Source organism: Arvicanthis niloticus, chromosome 30 (genome assembly GCF_011762505.2).
Source record: "Arvicanthis niloticus isolate mArvNil1 chromosome 30, mArvNil1.pat.X, whole genome shotgun sequence".
NCBI classification, from domain to species: Eukaryota; Metazoa; Chordata; class Mammalia; order Rodentia; family Muridae; genus Arvicanthis; species Arvicanthis niloticus.
The window spans coordinates 8,260,110-8,274,783 of record NC_133438.1 but is presented as its reverse complement, the minus strand read 5'-3'; the positions used below and the strand labels follow the sequence as shown (position 1 = coordinate 8,274,783).

General features: G+C 38.6%; 1 long non-coding RNA gene across 6 annotated transcripts; it reads left to right on the top strand.

Moving 5' to 3' along the window:
• Positions 1-3,966: 3,966 nt before the first annotated feature.
• LOC143440916 (uncharacterized) lies at positions 3,967-13,850 on the top strand. 6 transcript variants are annotated; one of them, XR_013108232.1, is made up of 6 exons: positions 3,974-4,305; positions 5,372-5,463; positions 5,614-5,654; positions 5,855-5,897; positions 7,084-7,169; positions 12,495-13,850. It is a non-coding gene; the product is annotated as an uncharacterized LOC143440916 (long non-coding RNA). The 6 variants fall into 6 exon arrangements; XR_013108231.1 differs by having other exon boundaries at positions 3,968-4,305; positions 5,855-7,169; XR_013108233.1 differs by lacking the exon at positions 5,855-5,897 and having other exon boundaries at positions 3,977-4,305.
• The last annotated feature ends 824 nt before the right edge of the window (positions 13,851-14,674 follow it).

Below are 14,674 nucleotides of genomic sequence, written 5' to 3'. Positions count from 1 at the left end.
GGCATTGTTTTGCAGCCACTAGAAACCAACCTTAGGGGAGATGTCACATGTACTTTATAGCATGGTGACCTCTACACTGTGCTTATCCTCCTCTAGGCCCTTTAGCTATAGAACCCACATTTATGGAAGAGTCACATGTACCTTGCATGAGTTTTGACATAGTCACACCTTAAGCTTTATTGTGCGCAGACGAATGAGATAATTGTTACTAGGAAAAATGTTCCCCAAATTATACTTAAATATGCCTAAAATAAACCACCCTGGGGTATAAATCTACAAGTTTGAACCAACCCTTGCTACTGAGTCTGCAGAGTTTACTTCTGGGTTTTGCAAAATGTCAGTTCATGAGATCATCGAATTTCCAGACTTAAAATCCTACCAATCTCTGCCTGAGAAATTTCAACCCTGGAAAATCTTGCTCTCATAAGGAAACCTTTCACTCAGATCTCTACTGCTTCTTGTTGAGGACCACTCTGCTGCTCCTGTCTGCGGGTCAGGGTCTAGCAAGAGAGAGAGAGTGGGGGGAAGAGGGAGAAGAGACTCAAAGAATAGAGACAAGCCATAGGGTCTGTAGTCAAGTCTCCTTTACTATCTCCTATTCACTACATTGACACACACTATTGCAAGGAAAGCCTGGGTATTTATAAGCACAAGCAGGGAAACACAGGTAAAGACATTTAACCACATGCACCATGTAGCTGGGGGCACTAAACAGCAAAACAAGCTCTGTGGGATAAACAAGATGTTTGTCAGAGTGTGCTCAGCTGTTGTAGGCTGTTGAAAAACCAAGTCTCTTATCAGGGTATCTGGCTCAAGATGGCTGCAAAGATGATAGCTGCTTTCTAGCCGCTTTCTGCTAAAAGTCGGCTCCCAACACTTCTCACCTGAGCAGATGCTGCCATCTTCCTACCCTTTTACCAATAAATCTCTTGTGTGTAGTTTGTTGTGCCTTGTGACATTGTGGTATATCTTGGCTCCTGACTGCCAGGATACCTTTCCCTTCAGAGCTGTAACATCTACATTAGATATATCTTTTCCCCCCAGAGCTAAAGAATTTGCATCGGGGATAGCTTTTTCTTCAGAGCTGCAACATTTTCATTAGGTATAACCCACAACCTAACCTCTTTCAGCACTGTAATACTTACAGAGTGCTGGTGAACGAGATTCTTCTTGTGTCACTTGATTGTTACTCTACCAGGTTTAGTATTTGCAGAGATTCCACACACATGCCATCTAACTTAAGTAAACCTTAAACATAGCCTTTCCTTCTAAACAACACACTCAGACTTAAACAGTCTTCCACTTTGATATTGTAGCTTCATGGTTTCTTTATCCATAATGGACCCAGTTAGAATATTCTTTATTGCCATCCAGAAAAAAAGTTTCACAGAAACACACCAGGAACTTGAGACTAGAACTTTTGTGACCCAAACACTAACTCCTGCACATCCAATATTAAGAAGCATCAATAACTTGAGCTGTCAGAGTGACCTAGTGACCGAAGTCTAGATATGTCTTTCTATTATAACTCTCAGTGTTTTCCATGGGAGAACACACAAACACCTTTCCATAAAATCATCTTAGTAGGGTTGGAGAAATGGCTCAGCGGTTAAGAGCACTGACTGCTCTTCCAGAGGTCTTGAGTGAGTTCAATTCCCAGCAACAGCATGGTAGCTCACAACAATCTGTAAGGGGATTTGATGCCCTCTTCTGGTATGTCTGAGGACAGCTCATAAAATAAATAAGTAAATCTTTAAACAAAAGAAAAATAACATCTCAGTACTGGATTAAAGAAGTAGCATTGAGAATTTCCATTTAAAGAAAGATGGGGAACACACTGTGTGAGTGTGTGTGTGTGTGTGTGTGTGTGTGTAGAAGTCACACAATGTAGAGCAATATAAAGAACTGCCATGACATCCTTGCCTCAGATGATCCAGAACATGTGATATCTAGAAAAAAATATTGTCTCTCTATTACTTTTAAAGAACCTAATGTGTTGATTAGAATAAAATTCCGAAGTGGTGGGAAAGATGGATCAGTGTTTAAAAGTACTTGCTGTTCTTACAGAAAATATCAGTTCAGTTTCCAATGGCCACTTAGTGACTCACAAGGATTCATAGGCACATATATAGTTAAAATAAATACATGTCAGCAAAGCATTCATATGCATAACTTAAAATGGTTCTAAAAATCTTCATTAACTTTTTAAAAAAGACTTTAATCTTAAAAGAAACCTAAGTATTCTGAGCAAGGATGTTCATTGTAAAACACTTAGTGAGGCATCTTGATTTTAGAGTTAGACTAAACTTTTCTTCAAATATTCTGACCAAAAAAATTAATAATAGAGAAACATATTCTAAATATCAATGGTCAGATTGCTCTTCTCCTAAACTCTCTATTGCCTCACCATATGTGTGTCCCACTTTCTCCATGGTATACACTTCAGGTAATAATGAAAAAGCCGTTATCAGTTCTTGTAAGGCCACAGAGATCAGACTGAGGCTTCTTCTGAACAAAGAGTGACCTCTGTATGTATGATGTTAGTAAAATACAAAAGGCCTTCAATACTAGTGTTATCCAAAAGATTTGTTAGTTTGCTTGCCTTAGAGTACTTCAGAAGATGTAAGGTATTAGATCTGTTTCATCATGCATCAGTATTGGTCTTACACCAATACTGCAGGGTTGCACATTTCTTTAATCCGAGCACTCAAGAAGCATAGGCAGATGCATCTTTGTGAGTTCAAGGTTCTCCTGGACTACAGAGACTTCCAGAATAGCAATGTCTACATAGTAAGACTCTGTCTCCAATACCAAACAAAACCAAATTTAGAAAACAACATGACTTAATATTTTGTAAATTGTAAATGTATAGAAAATCTTAACTAAAAATATTTGCATATAAATGTACCAACAATGAAAGGAAAAAAAAAGATTGAATTTGAAAGAGAGCAAGTGGGTGACGATACATATGAGATTCCATAGGGAGGAAGGGAGGAAAAGAAAGGAAGTGAGGAAACGATAGAATTATATTCTAATTTCAAAAAATATTTAAAAATAACAATACATATTTTTCTAGTTCTACACCCAAAAATAATGATGGAGACAAAATGTAGAAATCTGAAGAATGTGACTAGGCTCTTAGGTGACCCTTCATTATTTAATATTGAGAACTGTATACCATACCCATTTCATCTTTTCTTATTATTATTTCCTTTCCCCTTACTCTTCATCAATATTTTCAAAGCCATAGATGGGATGGTGTAACTGACTTGTTTATAACTGTACTGATACACATCGCTTATTTTCTGCATCTTGGACAGCCTTATGTTTCTGCATTCATCACTGAGATTTCTTTTCCTCATTTTAAAAAAATCTTTTGATTCTTTATGAATTTCATTCATATCATGCAATCCCATTCCTCCTCCCTTCATACCTGCCCCTTACGCCCATCCTTGCAACCTCCTCCACAAGAACAAAACAAAACAAAACACCTCACTGTGGAAGCTGAATTTTCAAGTGCAAGTTTCTGTGTTTTATATAAAAGTATCTCTAGCATGCCTCACAGAAAGACCTGAGCATCAGAATTTAGGGTGTTTACTGTCTTTTGCTGTGTGTTATTTAGCCCAGAAGACTGGTATCCCAAGGCAGGATAACTTGTAAATGAAGGGTTCAAAACCTAGAGTTGTAGTCAGATACCTGGTTGCAGTGTCCTATCAGATCCAATTCTGGTCTAGGCTGGCAAGCACCAGAGGAATCCCTTGTGCAGAGTGGGTCCAGGGCAGCTGCAGCTCTGTGGAAAACAGCTAGAGATGGATTCTGAGGGGCGGTTCCTGAAAGGGAGACTGGACTCAGCTGCCTGATCAGATGATATTGGGAGGCTGGGTGGGCAGGGTCGGGGGTCGGGGTCGGGGGGGGGGGGGAGGGGCGGGGGGGCGTTGATAAGCGCTGGGAGGAATTGGGAAGCTAATTAAGTAAAGGAGCTTGCTGTCCGCAGGTTTAGAAGGAATGCTTAGCTGGAAACCGATGTCTATTGGGAGGGTCCAGAAGGAGTCGCTCGGACCAACCGGGCTACAGTGACAGGAAATTCCGCTATTCCCAGAAGGACTCCGGGTACCAGTGGGGTCCGGAAGTGGAAGGTGAAAGATGCGGGCCGCCTTTTCCGGGGACGTGAAACTCCCCTAAATGGTGCTCAGCCTCCTAGGGGAGTCAGCGCAGCGGCGGGAAGTGCATCCTGGCGGCCCTGGAACCCCCCAGGTCAGAGGAGATGGCAGCTGCTCTTAAGGATGCTGCTCTCACAATTCTGTAGTGGGTATCTTACCATTGCCTGGAAGTTTGAGATGCTATGAACTGGGGTTTATCGTGAATTTTTTTCCCACTCATTTTACAGTTGCTAGATTATTCAGTCATAAACTGTGTCATAAAATAACCTCGCAGAACATGTGGGTTATCTGTTTGCAAACAGGGTTCTTTTTGCCATTGTGGCAATTACTGAACTCCTGGAATTTTAATTCATTCCTGCTTTCTAACTCTCCTGTTTAACCACTCAAGAGAGTATCCCTTGCCCCTGGGGACTAGACATCCCCCAGAGAGGTTTGTAGGTATTAATCACATGAGGAACCAATAGAGGTTTAACTAAGTCAGAAAATATACTTTATCGAGTGCCACAGTTATACCTGTAAATATTAACATTTACTAAGCAAACTTTTTCCTGCCCATTAATTTTCTATTTTAGGTGTATGCAGTTTGAGATATAAATATAGCACTCTAAATATGTCTTTATATGCTTAGTTCTTATTTTACACCTTAGGTCCAGGCAAGCCCAGTATTGCTGTGAGAGTGTATCACACCACTATTTTTATAGTTAGAAAGCCCACTATGGATTAGACAAAATTAGAGAGCATCTTTTGAATAATTATGGTCACTCGCCTGTATCAGAAAAAATGTCTTCTTGGTTCAAGAAAAGCACTCTGACTTTGGACATCTGGGCAGCTGTTGTTTTTTCTTTTCTGGTTTGCTGACATTGTGTTCTGTGATTGTGAACTTCTTGGAGGAGTGGGAATGCCTAGAGCCTGGTCTCAAGGCTTTTTACAGAGACTTCCTGCTATAGAATTGCAGCCAGCTGGTGAGCATCAGTCTCCCCAGCTCCTCCTCAGGTTTCCTGGGAAAAAAGACTGTGCATGTGTGTGAACTGTGTGTGAATGAGTCTCTCATCTCAGAGTAAAGTGAAATCTTTAGAGGAAACATGACTTTTCTTTTTTGCAATATTCTTTCTTTCCTTCAGGTTTATCCCTTTGGTGAGTGTTAGCATCTTTTATTTTCATTCCATGGAAAGTTCCAGGGTGCTTTCTGAATAATTTTTTCTCCTATGCAGATGTTACACTCCTGGGCCAGATCTTCTCACCTGTGAAGCTGAGCAAAGAGCATTGGATGGTGAAGAGTGAGGAGATGGTAGTAAAGGATCCAGTATGTTAGAGGGATGGAGGGGTGGTAGGGAAGAGGTCAGGGGATATTAATTATAAACAGGATATTTAACTGGTTTTGCCAGATTTTATTTCATTCAAAATGTTTCTAGAAAATTCCACTGAAAATAATATCAGAATATTTCTACTGTAGGTATTAGAAGACTCTATGTGAGTAAGAATTAATACTCAGAGGCAAGTATGGTCTTATCTGACTTCGTATGCAAGTGATGTTCCACTCTCACTTATCACTGAACATGTCTTCATACCATATTAAATATTTTCATTATTATAACTTTAATGTAATGTTTAGTTAGAACAATTGATGCCTCTTGGATATTCTGCTTCTGAATTTTGGAGCAATTTGGAGTTTCTTCATGTTCTATATCTTTTAGGGTTAATTTCTCCATTTTATAAAGTACTGCCAGCAAGATTCTGGTAAGATTTGCTTAATATCTTTGCAGTGTATTAAATTCCATCTACATTGTTTTCCCATTGATATTTCTTGTTTTCTCTCTTCATGTCAACTCTCAATGTTTTACACTGCTGTAATTTTAGTATATTTTGAAATCACTTTTCTGTTTGGTTCTTCTTTCATTATTTTTAAATTCTTTGTGGTTTCTCACAATCTTAGAAATTTAGGACAATTTTCTCCATTTATATTAAAAAATGCTTGCAAGATTTGGGTCTTCAGAATCTTACACACATCCTTTTATATTCCTTCACATGTTTGAATAAGAACATGCTAGCAGTGAGTCAGTATTCATTTGTCATTTATGTATTTTGCTGTTTTCTGTCTACTATTGATGTCAGTGTTCCCAATTTTTGTGGAAGACACTTTTTCAATATTGATTTTTACTATGATTGAAGACTTGGGGGTTTTGTTTGTTTGTTTGTGTCGGTGTGTTTTTTGTTTTTAAGATGATTTCTTTATGTAAACCTGTCTGTTCTGGAACTCTGTGTAGACCAGGCTTGCCTTGATTTCAAAGATCCTCTTGCCACAACCTCTCAAGTGCTGGAATTAAAGGCTTGCACTACCAGAATAGGTTGACTTATTTTGATTTGACTGTGATGGGGAATGCTGCTTGAAGTATGAGAAGACTGGGCATCTTATGCTGTTGTATGGATGATTTTCTGGAGGCCTGTTAGGCATTACTTGTTTTCTGTGCTGCTCATAGTAATCTTTCTCACTAATGTTCTCTCTGATTTCCAACATCACTGAATTGTCAGTGCTTAATCTTCTCTGTATCAAAGTCTTATTTGCTTTTTACAGTTCTGTCATTGCTTGCTTCATGTATTTGCGGCATTTTTTTTTTTTGCCTTTAATTATAATCCTCAGTGCTATTTGAATGGATGACCTGTGTTATTTCATAATTTTCTTCAAGTGAACTTTATGCTCCATGAATTTTAGAGTCTATTTTTTCTGGGTACAATGATGATATTCATGGTTATTTTCTTTCATCACTCAAAATATATATTTCCATGCTTTCTTGCCTATAGGAATGTTGACAAGATCTTTAATATCATTTTGGGTTGGGGTCTTTTCATATGGGTTGAGAATGTCTTTAACAGAGTTGTATTAATTTTAGATTTGTATTTTTTATAACTTGATGTGCAATGTCAGGAAGAGTTTTGGTCTTTGCTGATGAAACGGAAACTCAGAGAGTAGCGACAAGAAGAATGGATGTTTCTCCTGTAAATGTACCACAGGTCAGTGTTGTGTCCACATTTCTTTGAAAATTGTTTGTGTTATTGAAACCTTGTAAGCCTTTATTTCTCTTCCTCTGGCAATAAATTCTAGCTTTAACCCATGGTTGTCTGATAAGATACAAGGGCTTATTTCCATTTTGTTGTGTCTATTGAGGCTTTCTTTGTGACCAAGTGTCTGGTCAATTTTAAGGAATGTTCTTTGAGTGGCTGAGAAGAAGATATATTCTTTTGTGTTTGGGTGAGTTGTCATGTAGATATCTGTTATGTCCTTTTGATTCCTAACATGTTAATTTCAGTATTTCTCTCTTTGTTCTCTCTTGCTGACCTGTCCATTGGTAAGAGTTGGTTAGTGATATACCCCACTATTAACATAGTGCATTTCACTGTGTGATTTAATGTATAGTAGTAGTGTTTCTTTTTTGGATGTGAGTGCTCTGGCATTGGGGGTATAGATTAATGACACATCACCTTAGTGGATTTTTTATTTGGTGAGTATAGAATATCTTTCCCCATCTCTTTTGAATGAATTTAGGTTAAAGTCTACTTTATTAGATAATAGAATGGCTATTTCAGCTTGCTTCTTGGGTCTATTTTCTGAGAAAAACTTTATATCCCCTACTTTGAAGTAATGTCTTTCTTTGTTGCTGACATGTATTTCTTGTATGTAACAGAATGATGGATCCTGGTTTTGCATCCATTCTGTTATCCTGTGTCTTTTAGTGAGGAATTGATTCCATTCATGTTGAGAGATATTAATGACCAATGATTGTTACTTTCTGTTAATTTTGATGTTGGTGCATGTATGCACTCCTGTCTGTGTGTTGGAGTGGGTTGGTCCTTTTTTTTTTTTTTATCTATTATAATGCTAAGTGTGGGGCCCCAGGACCTGGTTGTCCCAGAGTAGACAGAGTCAACAAGTAGACCTCGGCCCCAAGTCATTTCTGATTGGTAAATAAAGATGCCAACAGCCAATAGCTGAGTGTAAGAGACTTAAGGGTGGTTGAGGTTTTTCAGGTTTGGGTTCAGAGGAGAACCATGAGGAGAAGGTGCAGGAGTAGGAAGGAGAAGCTGCCATGGGTTAGGAGTCAAGAGAAGGTTGCCCTAATGTCTGGCCAGTTGGGGTTAAGAGTAGCCCAGATGAAACATAGTAAGGAGTAAGTAATAACTCAGAGTTATCAATGGGAATGTAGATTCTAACAGCATAGAAGGTATGCAGCTGTCCAGCTCTTGTACTGTTTAAGGCTTATTGTAAATATAATGGCAGTGTGTGTTTTTTATCCAGAACTAAATGATCTAAGGCAGGATAGAAACTCCTGGTCAGGAGTAAAGTATTTCTACAACATCCTTGGGTTGGGGTTCTTCTTCTAGTATTTTCTGTTGGTCTGGATTTGTGAATAGCTACTGTTGTTGGTTTTGTCATGGAACATTTTGTTTTCTTTATCTATGATAGTTAAATTTTTGCTTTGCATAGTAAGTCTTGCCTGACTTCTCTGGATTCTAAGAATCTTTAAGACATCTGCCCAGGCCCCTCTTGTTTTTAGAATCTCTGTTGAGAGGTCTGGTGTAATTCTGATAGGTCTGCCTTTATATGTTACTTGGCCTTTTTCCCTTGTCATTGAATATTGTTTCTTTGTTCTGTACATTTAGTGTTTTAATTATTATGTGGCAGGTATATTCTCTTTTCTGGTCGAATCTATTTGGTGTTCTATAAGTTTGTATGTTTATAGGCTTCTCTTTCTTTAGGTTGGGAAAAGTTTCTTCTATGATTTTGGTGAACATATTTTCTAATCCTTGAAGCTGGGAGTATTCTGTTTCATCTATTTTTTTTTATGATTTTTAGGTTTGGTCTTTTCATAGTGTCTCAGATTTCATGGGTGTTTTATGAGTAAATTACTCTTAATATAAATATAAACAATGAAATAATCTGGCAGCTGTATTTATTTGCTTTATGCTAATCCCCAATAACTTCACAGTGAAACTAAGATTTATTTAAAACTGCACTTTAGTAGCTGAACATATAAATGATACACGTTAACCTTATCTGCTAATCTGACTACCTCCCAACCCCATTTCATGATACTTGTATATTTTTATTGATCTGGCTCTTCAGATTTCTTCTTCATGGCTCCAATTCCTCTATTCTTCTGGCCCTCTGAATCCTTTTCTTGTGTTCTCCTGATAGTGGACAGCCCACTCTATTCTCTATTCTGCCCATCCATTGGGTAATCAGCATTTATTGACAAGGCAGAGAATAAATGGCAAGAACTGTTTATACAAATAGACAGGAGAGTCTTGGCATAAGCATTACAATGCCTTGTCTAGAAACAAAACATGAGGGAAGAGAAATCCACATTTGCATAACCCTAGGATAAACTTTACACAGCATACAAAATATTATGCTTAACAATGTTTTGTGTCAGTAACTTTATGGATTTAACATTTTCTTTGATTGGTGTGCCAGTATCTTCAATCGTATCTTCTACACCTAAGAATCTCATCACTTACATTCTGTTGGTGATAATTGTGTTTGTAGTTGCTGTTCTATTTTTTTGTTGTTTCCATCTCCTGTTTCTGTTGTCTTTATTGCCTCTATTTACTTTTTCATATCTTGAGCAGTTTTATTTCTTTTATCTGTTTGATATTATTTTCCTGTATTTGCTTAAGGGATTTATTAATTTCCTCCTTAAAGGGCTCTATCATTTTTATGAGATTGGATTTAAGGTAAATTCAGTTTGGCTGTGTAAGGATATCCAGGGCTTCCTGTAGTAGGACACATGGGCTCTGGTCTCATATTGCCCTGGTCCTTGTTGATGGTTTTTTCACTCTGGCCTTTAGCCATCTGTTTGTTCTTGGTTTTGGATGTTCCTGATGCTGGCCAGACGCCTTGTGGAGGCATACACAATTGTGGGCTGAACAATCAATGGATCTCAAGGAACGGCACACTGCTCACCTCTGCTGGCTGTGCCTCAGACAGACCTGACTATTCCTTGAGGCCCAGCAGGCCTTTCTGGAAGGCATACAGAGCTGTGAGCATGATGCTCAAGTGAAAGTACAGCTCACTACTTTTGCTGTAACCCAGGCAGAGCTAGCAGGCAGAGGATTGGCAAGGACACATGTTGTGGATAGCCCCGGCCTTATATTTTGGTACTAATTCCCCTTTCCTGTGAAGGGCTACAGAGGAGGTGTGAGTCATTACACAGGTGATTTCTAGTGAACCTTCTGCTCATCTTAATTTGTAAAATAAAGGCTGGAGCCCGTGGTTGGGCAAAGGAAGGGGAGGTGGAGATAAAAAGGTTGGTGGGAAGAGAGTAGGAAGAGGACAACTGGAGAAGAACTGGAGGAAGACAATGGAGGAAGAAGATGATGAAGGAGAGGATGACTGGGAAGCAGAAAGTAGAAGGAGAGATGGAGAGTCTGGAAAATTCTCAAGTAATAACTGTCTTATAGCTGGGGAACAGAGTAATATAGGGGTGTCTGCCCAATCTAGGCTTACAGAATATATTCATAATTACTGAGTTGTGTTTTCATTGACCAGTCCTATTCAGGTTGGAGATTTAAATATCTCCCACTACAGAGACATCCATCCAATTTTGGTGTTTCTGGGACCCATCAGTTCTCTTCAAGAAGGCAGACAAAGCCATGGACTTGACAGTGTAGGTCAGGTGACAAAGCACAGCTTATTGCTGCTGGTGTTTCTGGGACCCATCAGTTCTCTTCAAGAAGGCAGACAAAGCCATGGACTTGACAGTGTAGGTCAGGTGACAAAGCACAGCTTATTGCTGCTGGGTGTGTCCCAAGTTGACCTGGCAGGCAAGGGATTAGAGGGCAGTATCTGACCTGTGTATTCCTGGGCCTAGCAGGCCTTTTCGAGAAGGCAGGCAGAATTGTGGGCCAGATAATGGAGCTCAAAAGCATGGAGCTCACTTCTTGATTTAAATTTTTAATTGAGACAATTTCATGAGCTCAAAGATAATTAAAAATTAATAGAGTTAGTATAATTCTCACATACTTACTTTTGAATACAGAAAATCTTTTTACTTCATTTGAATGCACTGTCACCTAGGATATATATTTTTTCTCATCAAGCTATAGTGAAATACCATATGCAATTTCTGAAATCATTATTCATCTTTATTGGTTGTTTCTACTTTTAGAAATATTTAGGTAATATTAATGCTCTCTAATGCTGACTTTTCTATTTGCTTCATAGTTGTCAAAATATTCTCAAAAAAAAAAACTTCACAAAATATTTGATTCTGTTTCTTGTTTAGAATGTTGTTTGTATGCACTGAAGTTTCCCTGCTTACTGTTAAAAACAAAACAAAACAACCTTTTAGACTTTTAATTCACCTATGAATTCTATATGTTCTAGAAAAGTTGCAGAATTGTACCTAAGACTCAGCATTCCAACTGAGAGTGTTAGAATAGAGTCAGGTGAGGCCCATCTGCAGACAGGATTGATTCAGTGTCCATGTTTGAGCAAAGTTGACAGACTTTGGAATTAGGAAGCACACTTTTGCTCATTATAATTTTTCTGTCTGAGAAGTGAGTCTGTAATCCTGTTTGATTTCAAGACAGCCTTCATAAAGATACATTTCTACATCTAGGCCTCAGGTGTATATCTTATATTTCTACGAGTTTGCTAATTTTGAGACTATTACTGTCATCCTGTTTTCACGAAAATAGAAAATACGATATAGAGTATGACTATTCTAGAAACTATTTTTTATTAAAATTAACTTTCACTTGTATTTTATGTGTGTGGGTATATTTGGCTGAATGTATATTTGAGTGCTTTTTGTGCTTCCTGCCTCTAGAGTTTAGAAGAGAGCATTGGATTCCATGGAACTGGAGTGGTGCTACCTGAGTGCTAGAAACCAAATTATGATCCTCTGGAAGGGCAGCCAGTGCTCTGAACTGCTGAACAATCTCTGTAACACCAATAGAAAACTTATTTTCCAGTTGTTCCAGGGAACTTGGGAGGCAGAGACAGGTGGATCTTTTGAGTTCAAAGTGAGCCTGGTCTAAAATAGACTAAGTTCCAACTAGGACTACACAGAGCAATCCTGATTTTGGTTTCCAAAAACCATACACACACACACACACACACACACACACACACACACACACACACACGAATGAAAGGAAAGGAAAGGAAAGGAAAGGAAAGGAAAGGAAAGGAAAGGAAAGGAAAGGAAATTTGTCTTTGAATAATATTCATACCTTACCTCCATCACAAAAGCATCTTTAATATATTAGGTCTCCTTGACCAAGGAAAGCATTTTGTTCAGCAGCTTGTAGTAAATGGATATATTTCTATTACAGGGTCTGTTGACATTCCAGAATGTGGCTTTGAACTTCTCCCCATGAAGAGTAGGAATTTCTGGACTCTGCTCAGAAGACCTTGTGCATGGATGTGGTGTTGGAGAATTATAGCAATCTAGTCTTGTGGATAAAGATGCTTTTCTTATAGAATGCCTGATACATCCTTTTATTTGCCTGTTTTGTATATATGTAATATATATACAAAATATTCCAGAAACTCCAGAAATATCCAGAGACTCCCAGATATAAGAGGAATTTTGGAAATAAAACAACTTTTTCCTGGTACATTCTTTACATTTTCTATGTTTTCTGCAAGAGTAACCAATACTATATACTGCCTAATCTCCTCAGCCCGATTATCTAGTTTTTAATGAAAATGTCAAAGTTCAAAGAAAATTGAATGTTCAGAGCAAGAAATTGGTTTAATGCATACTTAGAGTAATTGGAATATTTTGAATTTGTTGGATTTTTTTTTTAAAGAAGGTTTTAAGTTAGAGAAAGCTGTTATTTGTGAAGATGTTTTTGGTTTTATTTATTTAGTTTTTGAGTTGTGGTATTTATATTAATCTTGGCACAGCATGGTTTTAATCATAACACTATGGAGACTGACACAAGAGGATATGGTGAGTTCCATGCCAGCCTAGGTGACATAATGTGTACCTAGCTAACTAAGGCTACTCAGTGTAACTGGGTCTCAGAAACATAAACTACATGAAAATAGAGTAACTTCCTTCATATGATCCTTTAGGGCTTCTTACTCAGAGTTCCTTATCGCTTGATCATGTTATTTGTCTGACCTTCTGCATGGTGTGCAGTTTAGGTAAGAACGAAAAGTTTCTTATTGTTCTTGCAGCTGGAAGATCTTCTGAGTGTCTATTTAATGATAGCGAATCACAGAAGGCCTATTTCTATGAATTACTAGTTCACTTCTTTTACTTCTTTTTTTTTTTTTTTTTTTTTTTTTTTTAGTTTTTGTAAGGAAACATAAGTTACTGAGTATGTTACTCATGCATTATTCCCTATAATTTAATTGTGCTAATTTTCTAGTGTGAGGAGCGGGTGTGGCAGCCAGCTAAAATGGCACCTGAGGCACCTGCCAAAGCTTATAAATGGCACCTGCCAAATCTTATGAATGGAGCCTGACTTCCTCACACACCCCGGACAGAGCCACGACTGCAGAACTACTGCGCAGACTTGCTGCCACGCAGAATCAGGCCATTTGAGGTGTGCCAATGGTACATGCCCATGTGGCAGGCTCTGAGTGACCAGGCATGGAGATAAAAGGGAAAATGCAACTGGGATTGGGGGCTTCCTGAGAGAGAATGAAAAGTTTCCTGAATAAACTGCGTTGAGAAGAATCCCGTGTTGTGTCATTCCTGTCTGCTGGCTGGATAGCAGAGTGACAAGTGGTGGCCCTTTCGGGGACTCAGAACTCATCGCAGTCAGGGCAGCTAGCTGGTAAGTTCCCAGGTAAGTGGGACAAGTTAAGTTCTCGGATTGGGGACGATATAAGTTCCTGGTCTTGGGACAAGTTGCACTAGGCTCAAAGTGAAAGCGAAAGGAGTAGGGCTTAAGAAAGCTACTGTGGAAAACGTTCTTACAGGCCATGGATGAGGTTTCAGTTTCGGGAAAGGATCTTAAGACAGCCGAGGAATGAGGGGTACTAGTCACGGGAGTACTACCAGTGTGGAAGCTAGTAAGATAGATGTTGGGGGTATTTCCTATCCACATGTGCATGGTCTAAGATTTAAAAGGCACTCGATACCAACCACAGAAGTTTTTCATCTATCGAAGGAACGAGGTCAGCAAAAGTTTGGGTGTTTTTAAATTGGCTTAAAAATTTACTGGAGTATAAAGACTTTAATATCCAGAAGAAAGGGTAGTGAATTGATGCAGTAGAATAGAGTGATAATTTCTTTTCCCCTCTTAATTTTCAGTATTCATATAGTAAAATTTTACTGTATGGAAACTTTGGTATATTCTTATTTGTGTTTGGCAGCTCTGTGTATGTGTGTATGTGTGTGTGTGTGTGTGGGTGGGTGTGTGGGTGGGTGTGTGGGTGAGATAGAGAGAGAGAGAGAGAGAGAGAGAGAGAGAGAGAGAGAGAGAGAATTTTGACACAGGCATGAAAGGCTAGCCTAGCCCTTGAATAAGAAGGACACACAGTATTTAAGGGATTT